Below are 20839 nucleotides of genomic sequence, written 5' to 3' on the forward strand. Positions count from 1 at the left end.
AATGCAAACTAGTACAGCCACTATGGAGAACAGTGTGGAGATTCCTTAAAAAACTGGAAATAGAACTGCCTTATGATCCAGCAATCCCACTGCTGGGCATACACACTGAGGAAACCAGAAGGGAAAGAGACACGTGTATCCCAATGTTCATCGCAGCACTGTTTATAATAGCCAGGACATGGAAGCAACCTAGATGTCCATCAGCAGATGAATGGATAAGAAAGCTGTGGTACATATACACAATGGAGTATTACTCAGCCATTAAAAAGAATACATTTGAATCAGTTCTAATGAGGTGGATGAAACTGGAGCCTATTATACAGAGTGAAGTAAGCCAGAAGGAAAAACATAAATACAGTATACTAACGCATATATATGGAATTTAGAAAGATGGTAACGATAACCCTGTATACGAGACAGCAAAAGAGACACGGATGTATAGAACAGTCTTATGGACTCTGTGGGAGAGGGTGGGAAGATTTGGGAGAATGGCATTGAAACATGTGAAATGTCATGTATGAAATGAGATGCCAGTCCAGGTTCAGTGCACGATGCTGGATGCTTGGGGCTGGTGCGCTGGGAAGGCCCAGGGGGATGGTATGGGGAGGGGGGAGGGAGGAGGGTTCAGGATGGGGAGCATGTGTATATCTGAAATTAAAAAAAAAAAAAGAAAAAAATAATAAATCATTTAAGTGATATAATTTATTATTATTCAGTATTAAGTACACTGGATCTGAGGAAACAATTCCCACCTGGCTAGCCCTGATAACAGTAGGGTAGAGCAAGACAGGCTTCCCTGGTGGCTCAGTGTAAAGAATTCACCTGTCAATGCAGGAGAGACAGGAGTTTGATCCCTGGGTCGGGAAGATCCCCTAGAGAAGGAAATGGCAACCCACTCCAGTATTCTTGCCTGGAGAATGCCATGCATGAAGGACCCTGGCAGGCTGTAGTCCACGGGGTTGCAAAGACTAGGACATGACTCAGCGACTGAACAAAGACAAGAGCAAGACATGTGTATGCGTGGTTGGGAAGGGGAATGAGACAAGGGGAATTCTATTTAATTACGTATAATAGATAATCATATAATACATATATACTATGACAGTAGGCAGCCCGGGCCCTATAGTAGCAAATAATGGGGCTTGTTTCACAGGCAGCGGGACTGGATGACCGTATGGTCCCAGCCCCCACAGACCATCATTCGACGGCTCCACCATCAGTGTGACTCTGCTTCTTCCTCTGCCCGTCGCCCCCTTTCCCTCTCCCAGTGACTCCATCATCTTTTTCATGTTTGCGTTAGTGTGTGCTACAGAATCCTGGTCCAGAGAGATATACCAACACACACACGGATGAGACTATTTTAAAACACACGAAGGCTCCTCACAGGAAAACCACACATCTGTTAATCTCAGCATCGTTGAAGCGTACTTAACCAGCAAGATTTATTGACACCTGGCAGAATGAAAGTAAGAAATGAACTTTGGGAAATGTTCTCTTATCTCATGGCTTTTCCTTACGAGGGCTTTATCTCATTTATCATTTGGAAAAATTCAATAAATGCTTGGTAAATATTGCACTAAGTGTTACAGACATGCAGTTACTCCAAAGTGCACCTTCATTTGGCTATTTTATTTGTAATCACTTTTTTTAAATTGTAATTTTAGAGCAAGAAAGATGCAGCTGAGGATAACTGGCTGTGGGAGGTGGGGGTGTGGGAAATTAGCCCCAGACAGCAGCATCCATCTGATGATGATGAGTATAGTAGTTGTCACTTAGGCATTCAGATCTGCCTTGTCCTATGCTGCTGAGCTGTATTATACTCTGAAAAAAAAAAAATTGTAATTTTAATTGCACATTGTACAAATTAAATATATGTCCCATGTTCAGAAACTATCTATTTTCCAGTATGTTTCAAGCAGTCAAATCAGCTCTGTTGAAGTTCAAAAGAATTTTTTAGGATTATTCAAAATAACCCAGATATTAAGCACACTTAAAAAAAAAATGACTTGAAACTATAGGTGATCATGAATAAATTAACCTGAGGTATTAGGATTAATGGGAATAATTACTGTATTAAAAGTAGATGTGAGATAAACAGTTTCAAAGAAATTATTTTGAAAATCAAATACTTATTTTATTTGTAAGTAAGTACTTTGGTCATCTTACTTGACCAAAAGTTCCTTGCCTATTAAAGTTCCTTTAATACAACCAATCTAATTACAAAACCAAATTCGAACCATTGAGCGGGGAGGAAAAAGGCAAGGATTGGGTTTCTGCATCCCTGTGAGTCCAAAGTCAGGCACAGACACAAGGAAGCAGCAAGTGTGGTTACTAAACATTTGAACAGAAAAGTACTGGAGAAATCAATAACCAGAAAACACTTCAAGTTCCGGCACGAAACCTCAATCTGGCTCTGACTTCCCCTCCAGCTCATGCCGGCCTGTGAAATTCTGTTCCCCACTTCCCGAGAGTGCAGTTCTGATAAAGCGATTTTAAATCTCCTCCAAGTGAAGTCTAACGACTCTGTGAATCTGAGTGGTCCCGAGTGTTTCCATTGGTATCAGAGTCAGGTCTGGTTCTGCCCACGCAGTCTCCTGTGATGGGTGACGGCATGCTAGGTTGCTTTAATCTGATGGTGAGCATCTCCAGACCCGGGACAAACTCAGCTTGCTCTCACTTTAAGTTTTATTCTGCACATCACTCCTAAATCATTTCAAAAAGCTCAAAGAGCTTTCCCATTTGTCAAACACCCCAGATCAAGCAGAGTGCTCAGTGGGTACTGAGTAAACATTTGGTGAATGGACCATTCTACTCCAAATGTAACAATGAGAGAAATCTATAATTTAGACAGTATGCACAATATCTTCTGTAGTTGGGAGGACTTGATTAGAAAAGAAGAAACTAATCCTAATTGCCAGTCCATGAAGTGATGATTTAGCTGAAAAACTCAATTCAAATGAAAATGCTTTGTGGGAGAGGAAATAAAAATGTAATTGATTGGGTACACACTTGAAATCAATCACTTGCATAACACTCTATTCTCCTGCTTTACACTTTAATGCCCTCTAAAATTAAAAAAAAAAAAAGGGGGGCTGTTTTCCAAATTCTATACTCTCCGATTGCAGGGCCTTTGGAGAACAATGTTTTAAGGCCTTAGGAATCAGAATTTGCCTTCCCTGTAGGATAAAAGGAAAGTGGAAAACTAGTACTTTATGCCAAAGGTAGGATGATCCTCAAGAAGCTCCAAGACTGAAAACTCTGGGATTGAGAGTCTCATGAGAACTAGGAGAACTGCTGTTGTTCAGTCGCTAAGTCTTGTCTGACTCTCCGCTACCCCATGGACTGTAGCACGCTAGGCTTCCCTGTCCATCACCAACTCCCAGAGTTTGCTTAAGCTCACATCCACTGAGTCGGTGATGCTATCTAACCTCCTCTTCCTCTGCCGCTTCCTTCTCCTTTTGCCTTCAATCTTTCCCAGCATCAGGGCCATCTCCAGTGAGCCTGCTCTAGGAGAACGCACACTTCAAAGGCATAGGCAATGTCCTTCTGCAAAGATACATGCTTAAGAGTTTAACTTTGATTAAAATGGAGCAGAAGGTACTGTTTTCCACAGGACTGGGTACAAAGTTAAGGGTTTCAGCCTAAGCTTCTGTGACTTTTAGAGGAAGAACAGTCCCTGAAAACCAAATCACAGGGGACAGAATTGATTACGCCCTGAAAGCATCCCAAACATGGACAGCACTATGGTGGGAGCTGTAAATGGATGCTGTGGGGTCAGAAGCAGGTTTCCTAGGGAGGAAGTCCTTCCGTCCATGGTTCAAGTCAACACAGAGAAAGAGAGACCTGGAGAAGTCTGAAGGCAAAGCCTAGTCTCAGTGTCTGCAAAGGGCAGAAATGACATTCCAGACACATACTTCACCAAATTGTTAGAGGGGGATGAGATGAAGTTCTTGGAGGTCACCCGAGCAGTGGGCAATCAGAAAAAGAAAGTATGGTACAAAGAACCACAAGGAGGACTCTTCACCACCCGAAAAGCAGGGAAAAGAAGAAAACGAAAGAAGAGGCGATATCCACTCCAAAAAATGTCCGGAAATAAAGATGTGAGAACAATTTTTTTCCTACCATTCTGGCCAACATGACTTAGCTTTTGTTGGCTCAGGCTGGTGGGAATTGAAGAATCCTTACTAAAGAATACTTTAGTATTCTTACTAAAGAATACTTAACTAAGAATACTTTAAGAATACTAAGAATTCTTAATACTAAGAATACTTTAAGAATACTTTAAGTATTCTTACTAAAGAATACTTACTAAGAATACTTACTAAAATCAGGAAAGACTTGCCAGTGGCAGGGAGGAAATTAAAGAAGACACCACACGATTGGACTCAGCATCCCGTCTGTTCAAACGCTGAGAAGTTATCTCCTTCCGGGCCATCCTGCTCACCTTACTCCAACATTTTGCAAATTCTACTGTTTCAGTATAGGAGTTTTATCTTCCACCTAGAGTTTTTGCTTAAAGTCCAGAGTTTTCTTTAAGATACAGAAGCATACACAAAAGGCAGTGTTCCCCCGCCCTCTCAAGATGAGGAAATAAAACAGCAGCAACCAAAGGAACCCAAAGGAGCCCACAAGTATTAAAAAGAAAGTCACAAACATTTTTATTCATCCATCCCCTGCTCTAGAGTTTAATTTCTGGGCTCCAGTCTCGGCACTGAGAGTATGAACTCTCCAAGCTTCCATGTCTTCACCCATAAATAAATAAAATGACACCAATATTTATAGAAAAATATTTTCTAAAAGTTTTTTAAACTGCGTAACTGCTGTTAAGACAACTCAGTGAGATAAATAAAAGCAACTAGTTGAGCATCCCAACTGTTAAACATTGGGAGTTTTTTCTTTATTTCCAGATAGGGCTGTCAAATAAAAACACAAGATGTCCAGTAAAATTTGAATTTCAGTTAAACAAGTTATTTCCTAGTATAAGTAAATCTCAAATGTTGCATGTATTTTTATTTGCTAAATCTGGCAACCTTACCCTTATGATAGAAATAAAACCAGCCCAATATTTGAGAAAACTCTAACCCCAGCTGCTCCATACACTGTGGACAGCTTGCGAAAAGGTTTTAGCTTCAGTGCATCTTTGAAACCCGTGTGCCAAAATGATGATCAAAAATCTCCTTCAAGACCAAAATAACATATTCCTATGAAAACCATTGAATATTAAGAAACCCCTTCATTTCCTAGAATCATGAAAATAAATATTTGGATGTGTGCACGCATGCTAAGTTGCTTCAGTCGTGTCTGACTCTTGCAACCCCATGGACTATTGCCCTCCAGGCTTCTCTGTCCATGGGATTCTCCAGACAAGAATCCCGGAGTGGGTTGACATGCCCTACTCCAGAGGAGCTTCCCGACCTAGGGACTGAACCGGTGTCTCTTCCATTTCTTGCAGTGGCATGCAGGTTCTTGAGCACCTGTGCAATGTGGGAACTCCAAGTATTTGGATATGCAACACGAAAGCATATCTCACGAAATCCTTTGCTGCAATAGGGTACCAGAACAAAAGACCAGCACATGGGAGACCAAAATGTGAGTTAGGACACAGCAAAACAAAGGCTGGAAGAAAAGTTAGTAGTGAAAGTGTTAGTCGCTCAGTTGTGTTCGACTCTGCGATCCCATGCACTGTAGCCCGCAAGGCTCCTCTGTCCATGGGATTCTTCAGGCAAGAATACTGGAGTGGGTTGCCATTCCTTTATCCAGGGAATTTTCTTGATCCAGAGATCGAACCCCGGTCTCTTCGAGGAATTTAGAACGAGAAAATTTTGGAGAAGTATATTTAATTTTAGCATATACATAAGTTTGTGTTTCACCATGTAGTAACTTTGGAGCTGACATAATGATAGAGGTACCACCATCTTTTCAGGTTTCAGGTTGTAAAGATTTTAATGCAGTCCTGAATACCATGGGGCTGGTTGAGGGCTGGAACTTTATAAAGGACCTGCCTGGGGGAGGAACAAGTGGAAATAAACGATCTGTGACAGCATGAAAGAAGAGATTGTCTAGAGACTGGCCAGAAAAAATCCTCATGGAACAGAGCTAGAATAGGATTCGCTACATGTCTTGAACTCATTGGATGAGGAAAGCATGAACTTCAAAGAAAAAGCGCAGGACACATAGCTAAATACAAAGAATCAACTTTGTAAGAAAAGGGAGAAAGGAACCTCTGCCTTGGTAGCACGTGGTCAAAGTCATGGCAGAGCAAAAACGTTCTTTAATAAGACCATAACCCATGATCATCAGTTTCTAGTAATTTTGAAGTGAAATGTAATTTCCACTAATACCATCTCTCCATCCATAAAACTCAAGCGAACATCTACAAAGATGTTTGGATCTGTCCCCAGTGGGCATTCTTCAGGTAGGGAAGGCACACCTACATGTGATGGCCTTGGGGTGAGATGAAGGGGACTGAGTGCCATGAATGAAGGATTTCCTTAGACCTGATGAGAGATGATCACAGAACGGAACACGTGAGCAGAGACTTCACAGAAGGGAAGCAGAAGCCTCCCATATGGGCAGTGGCATTGTAAAAGAAGGGAGTGGAGAGCCAAGAAAAGAAAACCCGACACTGAAGGTGACTTTCAAAAGTAGAGCAGCTCGAGAGAAGGGCTGGGAGCAGAGAGGGAAGGGTAACTGGGAAACGACCACGAGGGTCTTTGTACAGATCTTATCCTGTTGGAAATAAGGAGCCATTAACAACTTCCAAGATTCAGAGTAACTGTTTCAAAATATATAAATGGATAAGAGTACTCAGGAAAACATGTCAAACCAGATTCTGAGATTATTCTTACCCTCTCTGTCAAAACAGAGTGAGGAGATAAAACAGGAAGCAGATACACCCCTGCTCAGGTATAACACTTTCCAAAGGAGAACAGGAATTATTTGAGGAAAATACATGTTCATTATAAAAAAAAAAAAAAAAAGAAAGAAAGAAAAGAAATTGCACAAAATACACATAGGAAGTTCAAGTCCTATTCATGCATCCTAACGAGGCTTGGTTCCTTGAGTCTTTTGTTTGTTGGTTAGTTGGGCTTTGTTATTTACAAACACTATAGGAAGAAACGGTCTCATGTGCGTGCATGTTCTGATAGCCATTGCACTTCTTATACATAACAAGCCAAGATTCTGGATCAAAGTGGATACATGCTAAAACTTCGATGACTAAGGCAAAATCACTTTTCGGAAAGGAGGCAGTAAGTTACCACCAACATCCTAGGAGTGTGTATGGGCCTCCATATCTTTTCCAACACTGAGTAATATCAACTTATTTTTTAATTCGCAAAGACAAGTTCTTATTCTCTTATAAATGAGGCTAACCACTCAGGCCAGAACCTTATTCTTTTGGCCACGGTACTCAGTTAAGTTCAGTCACTCAGTCATGTCCGACTCTTTGCAACCCCATGGACTGCAGCACACACTTTGCTGTTCTTCACCAACTCCTGGAGCTTGCTCAAACCCATGTCCATTGAGTCTGTGATGCCATCCAACCATCTTATCCTCTGTCATGCCCTTCTGCTCCCGCCTTCAATCATTCCCAGCATCAGGGTCTTTTCAAGTGAGTCAGCTCTTAACATCAGGTGGCCAAAGTATTGGAGTTTCAGCTTCAGCATCAGTCCTTCCAATGAATATTCAGGACTGATTTCCTGTAAGATGGACTGGTTGGATCTCCTTGCAGTCCAAGGGACTCTCAAGAGTCTTTTCCAACACCACAGTTCAAAAGCATCAATTCTTTGGCACGCAGCTTTCTTTATAGTCCAACCCTTACATCCATACATGACTACTGGAAAAACCATAGCTTTGACTAGACAGACCTTAGTTGGCAAAGTTATGTCTCTGCTTTTTAATATGTTGTCTAGGTTGGTCATAACTTTTCTTCCAAGGAGCAAGTGTCTTTTAATTTCATGGCTGCAGTCACCATCTGCAGTGATTTTGAAGCCCCAAAACGAAGTCTGTCATTGTTTCCATTGTTTCCCAATCTATTTGCCATGAAGTGATAGGACCAGATACCATGATCTCAGTTTTCTGAATGTTGAGTTTTAAGCCAGCTTTTTCACTCTCCTCTTTTAACTTTCATCAAGAAGCTCTTTAGTTCTTCTTTGCTTTCTGCCATAAGGGTCCTGTCATCTGCATATCTGAGGTTATGGATAGTTCTCCCAGCAATCTTGATTCCAGCTTGTGCTTCATCCAGCCCAGCATTTCAGATGTACTCTGCGTATAAGTTAAATAAGCAGGGTGACAAAATACAGCCTTGATATACTCCTTTCCTGATTTGGAACTAGTCTGTTGTTCCATGTCCAGTTCTAACTGTTGCTTCTTGACCTGCATACAGATTTCTCAGGAGTCAGGTCAGGTGGTCTGGTATTCCCATCTCTTTCAGAAATTTCCACAGTTTATTGTGATCCACACAGTCAAAGGCTTTGGCATAGTCAATAAAGCAGAAGCAGATGTTTTTCAACGGATGTTGGCAATTTGATCTCTGGTTCCTCTGCCTTTTCTAAATCCAGCTTGAACATCTGGAAGTTCACAGTTCACGTACTGTTGAAACCTGTTTTGGAGAATTCTGAGCATTATTTTGCTCGAGTACTTCCATGGTACTCAAGGGAGATGTGAAAAAAAGCAGCCTTTAATCCCTTTCGTAAAAGTGGGCCTGGATTTTTAACCAACTGAGTGATCAGAATCTCCCAGGCATAGCGAAGATCATAAACTGAAAGTGTGGGAAAGGCAAACAATGTGTGTGTGCAACGGCAAGCCTGGAGCTGGAATGTGTTAAAGATTGATCCGAGGCTTCCCGGATCCAAGAAAGCTCTGGAAGATCAACCTGAGAGTCTGACTCCCTTTTGTGTGGTCCTTTCCCACTCATACTACATCATTCATTTCTTCTGCTTCACTAAAATGCATACATACTTTAAAATTAGATTGACATCTATACATTACCATGTGTAAACTAGATAGCAAGTGGGAACCTGCTGTATAGCACAGGGGCTCAGCTCAGGGCTCTGTGATGACCTAGGTGATGGGGTGGTGGGGGTGAGGTCTGAGGAGGAGGAAATATATATTTACAAAAGGTGGAAGCAGTGACAGATTTCCCCTCCTTGGGTTCTAAAATCACTATGGATGGTGACGGCAGCCATGAAATCAGAAGACGATTACTTCTTGGGAGGAAAGCAGTGACAACCTAGACAGTGAGCTGAGAAGCACAGACATTACTCTGCCAACAAAGGTCCTTATGGTTAAGGCTCTGGTCTTCCCAGTGGTCACATACGTAGCGAGAGCTGGACCGTCGAGAAGGCAGAACACCAAAGAATTGATACCTTCGAACTGTGGTGCTGGAAAAGACTCTCAAAAGTCCCTTGGACAGCAAGGAGATCAAACCAGTCAATCTTAAGAGAGATCAACCCTGAATATTTGCTGGAAGGACTGATGCTGAGGCTCCAGTACTTTGGTCATCTGATGCGAACAGACAGCTCATTGGAAAAGTCCCCAGTGCTGGGAAAGATTGAGGGCAGAAGGAGAAGAGGGCACCAGAGGATGAGATGGCCGGATGGCATCACTGATGGAATGAACACATACTTGGGCAAACTCTGGGAGATGGTGAGGGACAGGGAGGCCTTGCGTGCTGTAGTCCATGGGGTTGCAAAGAGTCGGACACGACTGGGCGGCTGAACAACAACAGTGGACACACTTCATTGCACAGCAGAAACTAACACAACATTGTAAGCAATTACATTCCCTTTTTTTTCTTTTTAAGAATAGTCCAGTTTTTAAAGAGAAGATCAGAGCTGGAGGACTTAAACTACTTGACTTTAAGACTTATTATAAAATTACCGTAAACAAGATAGTGTACTATTTCATTGACTATTTGTCAAGATAGACAAATAGATCAATGGAATGGAATATAGTCTGGAGATACACCAAAAAATATAAATAAACTTCATACTGTTCTTGTAAGGACCAATTTTCTCTTTGTGCAACCATGACATACTTTGTATCTACATAGAATTAGTGGAAAGAGTATCTGGTGCATTAGTTATGGGGAAAAAAAGCCATATTCATGACTTTAGTCTAAAGCATAGTCAACATATTATTCAATACACAGTCATATTTTAAGTACTTATTGACCCAACAGAAGAGTGCATTGATTGGCTGAGTCACATGTGAATTTTCATACCATATGTCAACTGTGTTACCTGAGTAACTTAGGATCTTCTTTCTCCAGCCCTTGCCCACCCACCTACTCTAACCTGCATATTTCTTGGGTTACAAAAAGACACAGCCAGAGAAAGAACTGTGGACACAGCAGGGGAAGGAGAGTGTGGGACAAACAGAGAGGAGCCTTGACATCTATATGGCACCACAGCGAACCAGACAGCTAGTGGGAGCTCGCTGCACAGCAGAGCTCAGCCCCGTGCTCTGCGATGACCGTGGGGTGGGAGGGGGGTGGCGGGAGGCAGGTGGAAGAGGGAAGGGGTGTACGTTTACTTATAGCCGATTCATGGTGCAGCAGAAACCAAGACAACACTGTAAAGCAATTATCCTCCAATTAAAAATAAATCTAAGGAGACTCCTTTCCAAAAAGAATGTTTGTTTTCTACTTGGAGCATAACCCAAGCCAAATAATTCTTTTTGGAGAAGGTTTGATGAATCTGCCAAGTATCATTACACTCATACTGTTATCATAACTGTAATGCAAAATTTCTATTTTGCAAAATCCACTGTTTCTAGTGAATTGCGTCCTCTTCTGACCTTTCCCCTACTTAGTTCTTGATAGTTGGGTTTGCCAAAGAAACCTTAATCCTGGGCGAAGTATTAATTCTGGAAGAAATCACGTCTCTTTTAATGTACTTGGGCAATTATTTTCCATTAGCTTAACAAATGATTGTCTCAGCTAAGAAAATAGAATAGCTTGAGAAATCACAGCCCAGAGCTATGCTGGCTTTATTTAATTATGCAGAAGAATTAAACCTAGGGCTTTAAATCAAGCTTTCAAAAAAGAGTTAAGCTTCACACTCTAGTTAACAATAGCTTCATTATTAACTCAAGTAATTTCAAACAAAGCAAGTGAATTGCTCCTTCACCTAGCACCTCTCAATTATAGAAAGGCATGTTTTTCTCTGGTTCACCTGGGTGTGCCTTTCACATCAATCCTCCAGTAAATAAACACACAAACACCCAACAATTTGACAAAAGCTAGCATCCTCGTCGTCCACTCCTATTCATCTCATCTCCCAATTTTGCAATCTCTACTCTGTTTTACTAGTGTTTTCTTTGTTACTGATTAAGACACAGATCATTTTTTCTCCCAAGGGACAAGAATGCAAAAAGTTACACCATAAGAAATCCGAAGGAATCCAGGAATGAGTAAGGAAATCACCCACCAATTGACACAGCTCTGGACTATGGTAGGCCTTCCTACACCCCTAAATCTCACTCTTCACATCAGAGCAGGGCCTTTGCCTTACTTCCTGCAGGAATCTCACTTCCAAGAAAAAGAGTAAGAGGCAGAGAGTCACATGCCAATTTAGGAACCTTCTAACCCTAACCTTCTGTTCCTAAATTCATCCATCAAATAATGAGGGGGTAAAGAGAAGCCAGCAGGGGTATAGTAATTGATATTCCTTAACTTGGAAAAATACATCTGGGAATAGAGGGGAAAAACGTCCTACACTCTCCAATACTTTTCTGTGTATTATGTATTTTCCTTTTTAAAGAAAATTATCAAGATAAAATTTACATAATATTTAATTAACCACTTTAAAGTGTACACATCAGTGACATCTGGTAAACTCACAATGCTGTGCAACCACCACCTCTAGTTAGTGTCAAAGCTTTTTCAGCACCCGGAAGATAACCCTAAACCCATTCATCACTCAACATTATTCCACCTGGCGGAGGGCATGGCAACCCACACCGGTATTCTTGCCTGGAGAATCCCATGGACAGAGGAGCCTGGCAGACTATAGTCCATGGGGTTGCAAAGAGTCAGACACACCTGAGCGACTAACACACACACACACTTAGATGGAGCACAACAGACTTGAAGCAACAGGCATCTTGGAGACTGGAACTGGTGGAATAACGGTGAGTGACTGACGGGGTTTGGGCGATGAGGAGCTCCAACAGTAGACAGGGGCCGTGCTTGTGCGACATTCTGAGTGCACCAGGTGCCACAGACGCACACACTGTAAAGTGGTTAGTTTGTAAATTTCACCTCAATTTTTTTTTTTAAATAACTGATAGATATCTGTCTCTGTAAGGATGCTGCCTTTGTCACCAATCCCCGCTACCAAATTTCAGCGTATTTTTTTTTTTAATCTCTGAAATACAGAGAAGTAGGGTATAATTGACCTAGTTAGGGTCATATACCCACACTCTTGGCACCATGAATGACAATCCTGCTGGGTCATGTCCAGTTGGGGCAACAGCAGTTCCCATATGGAAATACTGGGGTGCGGCTTAGACAAGGAAAAGCAGATGCTGAGTGAGAGGCAAAAAAAAAATATTTGATTCCAACAGCTCTTATCCACCAAGATCTATTTCCTTCTTATTTCCCAGGAATTGTCCTAGGCACCAGAAATCAGGAGCAAATAAGATGTGATCATTGTACATACATATATTCTCGGGGATAACGACGGATCTTGAAGCAAAATGAGCCTACACAAAGGACAAAGCCGTCGAGTAAGGCTGAAGCTGGATGACAAGCGTCGACATTAAAGAGTAGGTTTAATTTCCTTGTTGCTATCGAACGAATGGCTTTAATCAAAATGATTAACTATTTGGTAAATAATTTCTTATAGAATTCAAAAATAAGGTTCTAGAACTTTCCTAAGTGGAAGGAAATGAAATGAAAAAAGGAGTAGAAATGGTGGCATCTCAGGCAGGAAACCGTGAGCTTGAAAGCAGTCTGACAGCGGAGGCCACGTGCTTGAAAACGACAAGCGAAACGCACAGTCCAGGCATGAGGCGGACCTCAGAGGGGCGTCAAGGGAGGGAGTAGCAGCAGGAGCCCATCAAAGGGTTTCACCGCCAGCTGCCAAGATCAGAGACTCAGTTCGATTCAGTCTAAGTGCTAACTCTGGGCCAGGATTCACAGAGGTAGACTTAGCCCTAACAACTGGTGAGAGGCACTTCCATTGGTTCAGACAGAGATTCGTGGGTTTCCCACTGTGGGTGTTCTCTGCCCTGCAATTAGGGCGAAGGAGGAATTCTGGAAATCATAGACTCAATTTCTGTTTATTGACACAAATGGAAAGTGCCTTCTCCATAATGAAGACATTTCCGCTATGATAAACCATAATGCAAAAGTATAATAGAAGAATAGATGTATAACTGAATCACTTTGCTGTACAGCAGAAACTAACAGCCTTATAAGTCAACTATACTTCAATAAAACTCAAAAAATTTTTTTTAAATCAATACATTTCTGGAATCATGTAATGATCCAAGCATAGGAAGGCACTCTAATATCTCAGAAATACTTTAATTCTATAATAACAAAATTAAATTGCTCTTTCAATGGTCCATACACTAATTTTAAATTTGCTGGTGGGACATTTTAAGAAATGTATAATACCATGTGGTGTTATATGGTTGCTTTTTTGTGATATTATTTAAAGTTTGATCAAACAAATAATTTAATAAGCAATGTAATAATTAAGTACCAAAGTAATACTTTACCCTTCATAAGTGTTTATACTTCTAAATCTTTGATTATTTAATTACACATGGTTATAATTAAACAAGTTATTTCAATGTCACAAGTACACCACCACCAAACATTCTCCTGAAAATTGTCAAGTGAGTCTTAGACTTTGCCTACTGATACAGAACTTCCCTGGTGGCTCAGATGGTAAAGTGTCTCCCTAAAATGCAGGAGACCTGGGTTCAATCCCTGGGTTGGGAAGATCTCCTGGAGAAGGAAATGGCAACCCACTTCAGTACTCTTGCCTGGAGAATCCCATGGATGGAGGAGCCTGGTAGGCTACAGTCCACAGGGTTGCAAAGAATCAGACATGATTGAACGACTTCACTTCACTATAAACTTACTTCCTTTTTATCTTGCCCAGCACATGGAAGAAGATGATAGCTTTTGAGAAAAGCAGAAATGGAATTAGAGATTCTGGGCAGAACCATGGAAATTTTTGTTGGATTTTTAAAAATGAGATTTCAGATAATTTTCTTAGCACTTTCTAATTGACATGCCAGAAGCTGCCTAAACCCCCCAAGGGACTCTCATGTCCCTTTCTCCCAAGTTTTGGCTTTCTTCCTGTTCCTTTCCCACGTGTACTTGCCTCATGCCCCATTCTCTATCAGTGACTGAATAATGAGATCAACTAATTTGCTCCTGAGGTTGAAGGTAATTCAAGCCAAGGCATTGCAGTTGATGCCAGATTAGTGTTTCATCTGTCACCCCTGGAAGGTTATTTTGACATTAGACCTCAGGGGAATGAATGAAACGAATGAGTAACATCAAGAATAAAATATGCTAGAAAAGACAGTACTGACTTTTTGGTAAAATGCCTTTTGGCATCACTTTAGTCAGAAACTGGAAGCAGACCCCTTGCCCTGTCTCTGAAATAAGGACACTGGCTCAAGAGCACAGCCTTGCTCGTCTACGCAGGGCTCTAATCTCCAATCAGCTGTGCATTGGGTCTACTTGCTAGAAGCCAATTTTAATCAAGCTGCGTTTTGTGACTTCTTAATGGATTTTGTTAATCACACCCTCTTTATTGCCCTCAGGTGGCTTTCCCAGCCTGGGTCACTCAGGAAAAGCCAAGACCAGATGGTGGAGCAGAGACCCATAAAAATACCGATAAAAACAAGCCAGAACAGTCTGCGTGTGGGTCAGTTGCTCAGTCGTGTCTGCCTTGTTTATCTGCCTCAGGGACTGTGGCCTACCAGGCTCCAGGAAAGAAAACTTGAGTGGGTTGCCATTCCCTTCTCCAGGGGATCAAATCCAGGTCTCCTGCATTGTGGGCAGATTCTTTACTGCCTGAGCCGCCAAGGAAGCCCTAGAACAGTCTAGTCTGTTTTGTTTTTATAATGGAAATAATTATGCTTTTCATACATCAACGTTGTTATGGAGGGAAAATAACAAAATATTTTTCAATTCAAAATGCCAAAGAATACATGCAAGAAATTATTTATTTTAAATTATACTTGCTATTAAAACTGATTACAAGCAAAATATATAGATCAAACCCTGAGCTTAAACTAAGCTTTAAAAAAATTACTCCCGCTTTAGAGCCATTCTAATGGAAACTAATTAGCCCCTCTTCTGGATGTAGGCTTCTTTGTGATTGTTTTGGCTTCATTTTTACACACTTAGGCACTTGACAAACTGAGAATCTGTTCTGTTTTTCCTTTAGAGAAGACTTTTTTCTAAGACAAAATCCCTGAATTTCTCATATGATGGTTCATTAGGCTTATTCTATTATATCCAACTTTCTGAAACCAAGTCTATGTTTTTATATTCCAAATAGCTGGGATACACTAAGCATATCTTCAACAGACGCCTAGAATTACAGCCTTTTTGATAGTTTCTGAGGATAACATTCAATCACTTGTTCACTACTACATCTTAGAAACTATTAAAAACACCATGCTGCCCAATAAGAATAATATAGTTCAAACATTAAGATATTACTTTATTTATCCATGTATACACTCACTTTTAATGATCTAAGCACAGTAATCCTATAAGAGTAAATAGCGAATCTTTATCCTGAAATATCTGGCAGTAAAATGTGGCTAAGATACCAGAAAAAAAAAAAAAGTTCTATTTAAGACCCTGCATTGATGCAATACAGCATTTTACAATTTTTAGTAAGTTCTTTACGCTGCTGCCAATACTGGCTAGAGCACAGTAGAAAAACATCCCATTTTTCTTTCAGCATAGAAACAGAGGAACGAATATGCAATATTCAGTATGCTAAAGAGATGGTGGACAGTGTATCAGAACAGGAAGTTAACTTTCATTCGTATAAACTGAAAGTTCTAGAGCTAGTGTAAGTGTTAAAAAACTCACATAGGAACCTCACAGATTCTGTATGACTCACAACTGCTATAAGGTCTACTTCTCAAAATTCGCTTGCTTGTCTAATGGGCCTCCTACAGACTGACAGCCTGCAAACTCTGCCAAGGCCTTCTGCCCTCATCTGTTCTCCTGACATAATTCCCTTGGACTTTTTTCTCCACAGATTCTCTCCAGGGCCTTTACCCTTACTCCACAAGATCTCTGTTAGGTCAGGACTCACCGCAGCATTTGATGTGAGGTTGGGAGCAACTGCAATCTAATCTTGCTGACGTTTAGCCTCCGGTTTCTCTAATGGTCAGGTGTGAGAGCAGCAGTTTATCTGGGAGTAGGCTTGGCAAAAAAATGAACTATCAGGGCAAGGGAAGCAGAACTACTGGACGTAGGCAGAAAGGCCGAAGAGGCTGCCCGAACAAGCAAAATGAGGAGGTTCAACGGACAGGAGACCCGCAGCACAGCCAGGGCTGCCTGGCGGGCGGGCTCTCGGAAAAAGGCGAGAGGGGCATGGAGGGACAGCGGCAGGAGGTCCCAGAGACCGACCCCGGAGCTCGAGGCCCAGCGTCTCCTGAGCAGGGCTCAGGGTCCAATTCGAGAAGAAACAGGGTACTGAGAACAAACCCCGGGGAAGGGCCAGCCTGTGAGGACTGAGACGGGGCTCCCCTGATGGGAGAAGGCGGCTTTGTCGCAAGTTAAGCTCGCCAACTAAGAAAATGCAACCAGAAAAAGCCACTGAAGAGACCGGGCATTCACAACGGCCTCTCAGAGGACCTTGCAGACAAATGTTTATTAACCTGAATGGCCACTGTCAGGATTTCTCCAGGGGCCACAGAAAGGATCTCTGACTCAGACTGTGCGTATGGAGAACCACGCCCATTCTTACACGGGGTGGGGGAGTCTGTGACCCTGGGCCCTCTCACCTGCCTCAGCTACACTACCGTTTCTCAGCGGTCTTACCCCTGGAGCTTGGGAGGAGTCCTAGACATTCTCCGAGATTGGACTCTAGCAATCCGCTGCCAAGAGATGGGCGCAGGCCCCACATGGAACCCGTGTTCCCACACAGGACTCCTCACCTGCAAATGTTGCCGGAAAATGCAGAGCAGGACTCCCAGGTGCGTTTCTCAAAGACTTTCTCAATCTTGCCTCTTACGGCTGGGCGATGGCACGCTGGTTATCAGCCTGGTTCTACTTATTAGTGCATCGTGATTCCTAATTATTGTCGTCTAATTCTAGGATCAGGGCTTCCTGGATAGCTCGGTGGTAAAGAATCTGCCTGCAGTGTGGGAGGCCCGGGTGCGATTCCTGGGTTGAGAAGATCCCCTGGAGGAGGGCATGGCAACCCACTCCAGTGCTCTTGCCTGGAGAATTCCATGGACAGAGGAGCCTGGCGGGCTACAGTCCCTGGGGTCGCACAGAGCTGGACACAACTGAGTGACTAAGCACAGCAAGTACAATTCTAGGATCACCTCTTTAAGGAAATGCCTTTAGCATCCTTTAGCTTCTCTGTGGACACCATGAATCAAAGCTCACAAAATCCTCTCCCTTTATTCAGCTGGGCAGGCATTTTGAGTTGAATGTTCTCCCATAAAGCTATTAATATGAAGTCCTAACCCCATATACCTCAAAATATGGCCTTCTTAGGAAATAATATTTTCATAGAGTCAGTCAAATTAAAATGAAGTTACTAGGGTGACCTATAATTCAATAAGACCAGTGTCTTCACAAAAAAGGGGAAATTCGGACACAGGCATACACACACGAGGAAGAATGCTGTGTGAAGGTGCAAAAATCAGGGTGGAACACCCACAGGCCTTGGAAAGCAGAAAACGGCCGGCAAACGAGCAGGAGCCAACACAGGAACGTGGAACAGAGTTTTTCCTCAAGCCCTAAGCAGTAAACAACCCTGCCAACACCCTGACCTTAAACTTCCAGTCTCCAGAACTCTGAGATAATAAATTTTCTATTTGAAGTCGCCCAGTTTGTGACTTCATTACAACAGCTCGAGGAAGCCACTACCAGGGGAGGCCAAAGTTTGGGAGCAGGCCTGGCGGGAACTAACACTGAATCTGACTTTCCCCAAAGCACAAAGAAACATTTCTTTTCCAGCAACGTCACCAAGGATAAGGCATCCAGAGATGGTCACTTACCTGGCCTGATGGCAAAGATGATTTCAAATTTCTTAACGCTGTTCCTGTAGACAGAACTGCTCCGGGAAACACTCGCGTCCCGGCCAACATTAAACTGAACTGAGCTTTAGAAACTCGGTGGGCTCCTGCTTAGCACCACTGGCATCACCTGGGGGGCTTGTTAAGCGCTAGCCCGAGGCCCCGCCCTCAATTAAGCGCTAGCCCGAGGCCCCGCCCTTCACTTAAGCTCTAGCCGGAGGCCCGGCCCCCAGGCTAATGACTCAGCAAGGCCTGGGGTTGCAGCGCGCTGTTAGATCCAGAGGACAAGCCTGGTCCTGGGAATACGTTTAGGCAATCTCAGTCCCTAATTACTGAAACCACTGTGAGAACCACGATCTTTTCCAGGTGAAGTGTTCTCCCTGGGATGTTTTCATCGCATGATGAAGGCAGAATAGGACCTTTAGGGGGGAGCAGCTTTTCATTTCTGTTTCCACTTGGAAATCCCTGGCCCTAATCCATTATGAAGTGAGAGAGATACACCTTAGTGCCAGTACAACTGAGCGGTCATCTGGGCTGTCGCTGACCTCTTTCGTGTGTTTGTGTAAATATAAGGCAGGTGCTCCCTCTCTAGTGAGCAGTTTGGTCAAGGGCAGACAGGACAGTCATTAACAGAAGCTATCATTTTGTAGCTTCATGCAGATGGTGACTGCAGCCATGAAATTAAAAGACGCTTACTCCTTGGAAGGAAAGTTATGACCAACCTAGATAGCATATTCAAAAGCAGAGACATTACTTTGCCAACAAAGGTCCGTCTAGTCAAGGCTATGGTTTTTCCAGTGGTCATGTATGGATGTGAGAGTTGGACTGTGAAGAAGGCTGAGCGCCGAAGAATTGATGCTTTTGAACTGTGGTGTTGGAGAAGACTCTTGAGAGTCCCTTGGACTGCAAGGAGATCCAACCAGTCCATTCTGAGGGAGATCAGCCCTGGGATTTCTTTGGAAGGAATGATGCTAAAGCTGAAACTCCAGTACTTTGGCCACCTCATGCGAAGAGTTGACTCATTGGAAAAGACTCTGATGCTGGGAGGGATTGGGGGCAGGAGGAGAAGGGGACGACAGGGGATGAGATGGCTGGATGGCATCACTGACTTGATGGACGTGAGTCTGAGTGAACTCTGGGAGTTGGTGATGGACAGGGAGGCCTGGCGTCCTGTGATTCATGGGGTCGCAAAGAGATGCTGAGTCATGTCCAACTCATTGTGACCCCGTGGGCCTGTGTCCGCCTGGAGTTGGTTGCCACTTCCTTCTCCAGGGAATCCTCCTGACCCATGGATGGAACCCAGGTCCCTGCACTGCAGGCAGATTTCTTACCCACTGAGCCACCAAGGAAGCCCTTAATTATCTAGCCTGGTGGTGAAGGATTCTGGAGTTGGACAAGCCTGAACGTGAATCCAGTGTGTGACCTCTGTTAACTAACCCACAAGACACAGTTTCTTTATTGTTCAAATGTAGACAGTATTATCCATATTAAATAGACGTATAATGAGTTCAATTCTATAATGTATGTTATGGGCCAGACTTTCCACACTCCCTCCCTGGCCAAGCTCCCATGACCTCCCTCTCCCCTGTGCCTCCTCGCCTATTTCAGGCACAGCCTAGAACCACAGCTAGGATACCAGCTTGCAACATGGCACCCCCCCAAACTAGCATCAGAGAAATCCAGCAGAAGGTGACACTTCTAACAGAATATCCTCTCCCTCAAGAAGGGTCCCGCCCAACCTGCTGTAACAGCTCAGTGGACACCATGGAAAGTTCACACTTAGCCAAGAAAAACATGGATGCTAGCCTGAAGCTACCATTAGAATTTCAAAATACTAACTTCAGACGAACTAGTAAACCCCAACATACCTAGGGCAAGAAAAAAAGCAATAACTCGTAAGAGGAAACAACTGAAAAGGAGTTATAAGGACAATTCAGAAGACTCGAAGGGCTTCCCAGGTGGCGCAGTGGTAAAGAATCTGCCTGCCAATGCAGGAGATGCAAGAGACCCAGGTTAGATCCCTGGGTTGGGACAATCCCCTGAAGGAGGAAATGGCAACCCACTCCAGTTTTCTTGTCTGAAAAGTTCCATGGACAGAGGAGCCTGGTGGGCTGCAGTCCATGGGATCACAAAGAGTTGAACACAACTGAGTGTGCACGCGCACACACACACACACACACACGAAAGACCTAGGTTTATTTGTTTGTATTCATATTCTTGCTTTTAATTAAGCATTTTCTTTTGCAGCCTTTATCCTGACTTACAGCAACAGCAGATGAGGTAGGCAAGGACTTAGAAAGAGGCAGGTAGTGAGGAGTAGAGCATGAAAAGGCAGGTGATGCTTTAAATGATTATTCTCAGCTCTTTCTGCAAAGAAATGGAAAAGTACATGGTAACCCACATTTTAGAGTAAATGAAGATGATGGGCCAGGGGAAAATCACTAGGCATCAACATGGTTTTGCAAAAACATCAACATGGTTTTGCAAAAACATCAACATGGTTTTGCTATTAATGCATAATTTCGGGGATAGTAGTAGTTTGAAAATCAAGAAGAATTTTAAGCATTGGACTTAAATCATCTATGCAGAC

General features: G+C 42.9%; 1 long non-coding RNA gene across 12 annotated transcripts in view; it reads right to left on the minus strand.

The window, feature by feature from the left end:
• The window catches only part of LOC147346388 (uncharacterized), a 48693-nt gene extending 30254 nt beyond the window's left edge, over positions 1-18439 (minus strand). For 2 of the 12 annotated variants that reach the window (XR_015153604.1, XR_015153597.1), the window contains exon 1: positions 18232-18429. This is a non-coding gene — a long non-coding RNA (uncharacterized LOC147346388). Of the gene's footprint in view, positions 1-16310; positions 16421-18231 lie in introns of all 12 variants that reach the window. The other 10 variants (XR_015153601.1, XR_015153603.1, XR_015153600.1 and 7 more) reach the window with 9 other exon arrangements.
• Positions 18440-20839: the final 2400 nt, after the last annotated feature.

The sequence above is a fragment of the Bos grunniens genome, chromosome 24 (genome assembly GCF_055505025.1).
Source record: "Bos grunniens cultivar Pamir isolate PY7600 chromosome 24, Bosgru_T2T1.0, whole genome shotgun sequence".
Classification (NCBI taxonomy): domain Eukaryota; kingdom Metazoa; phylum Chordata; class Mammalia; order Artiodactyla; family Bovidae; genus Bos; species Bos grunniens.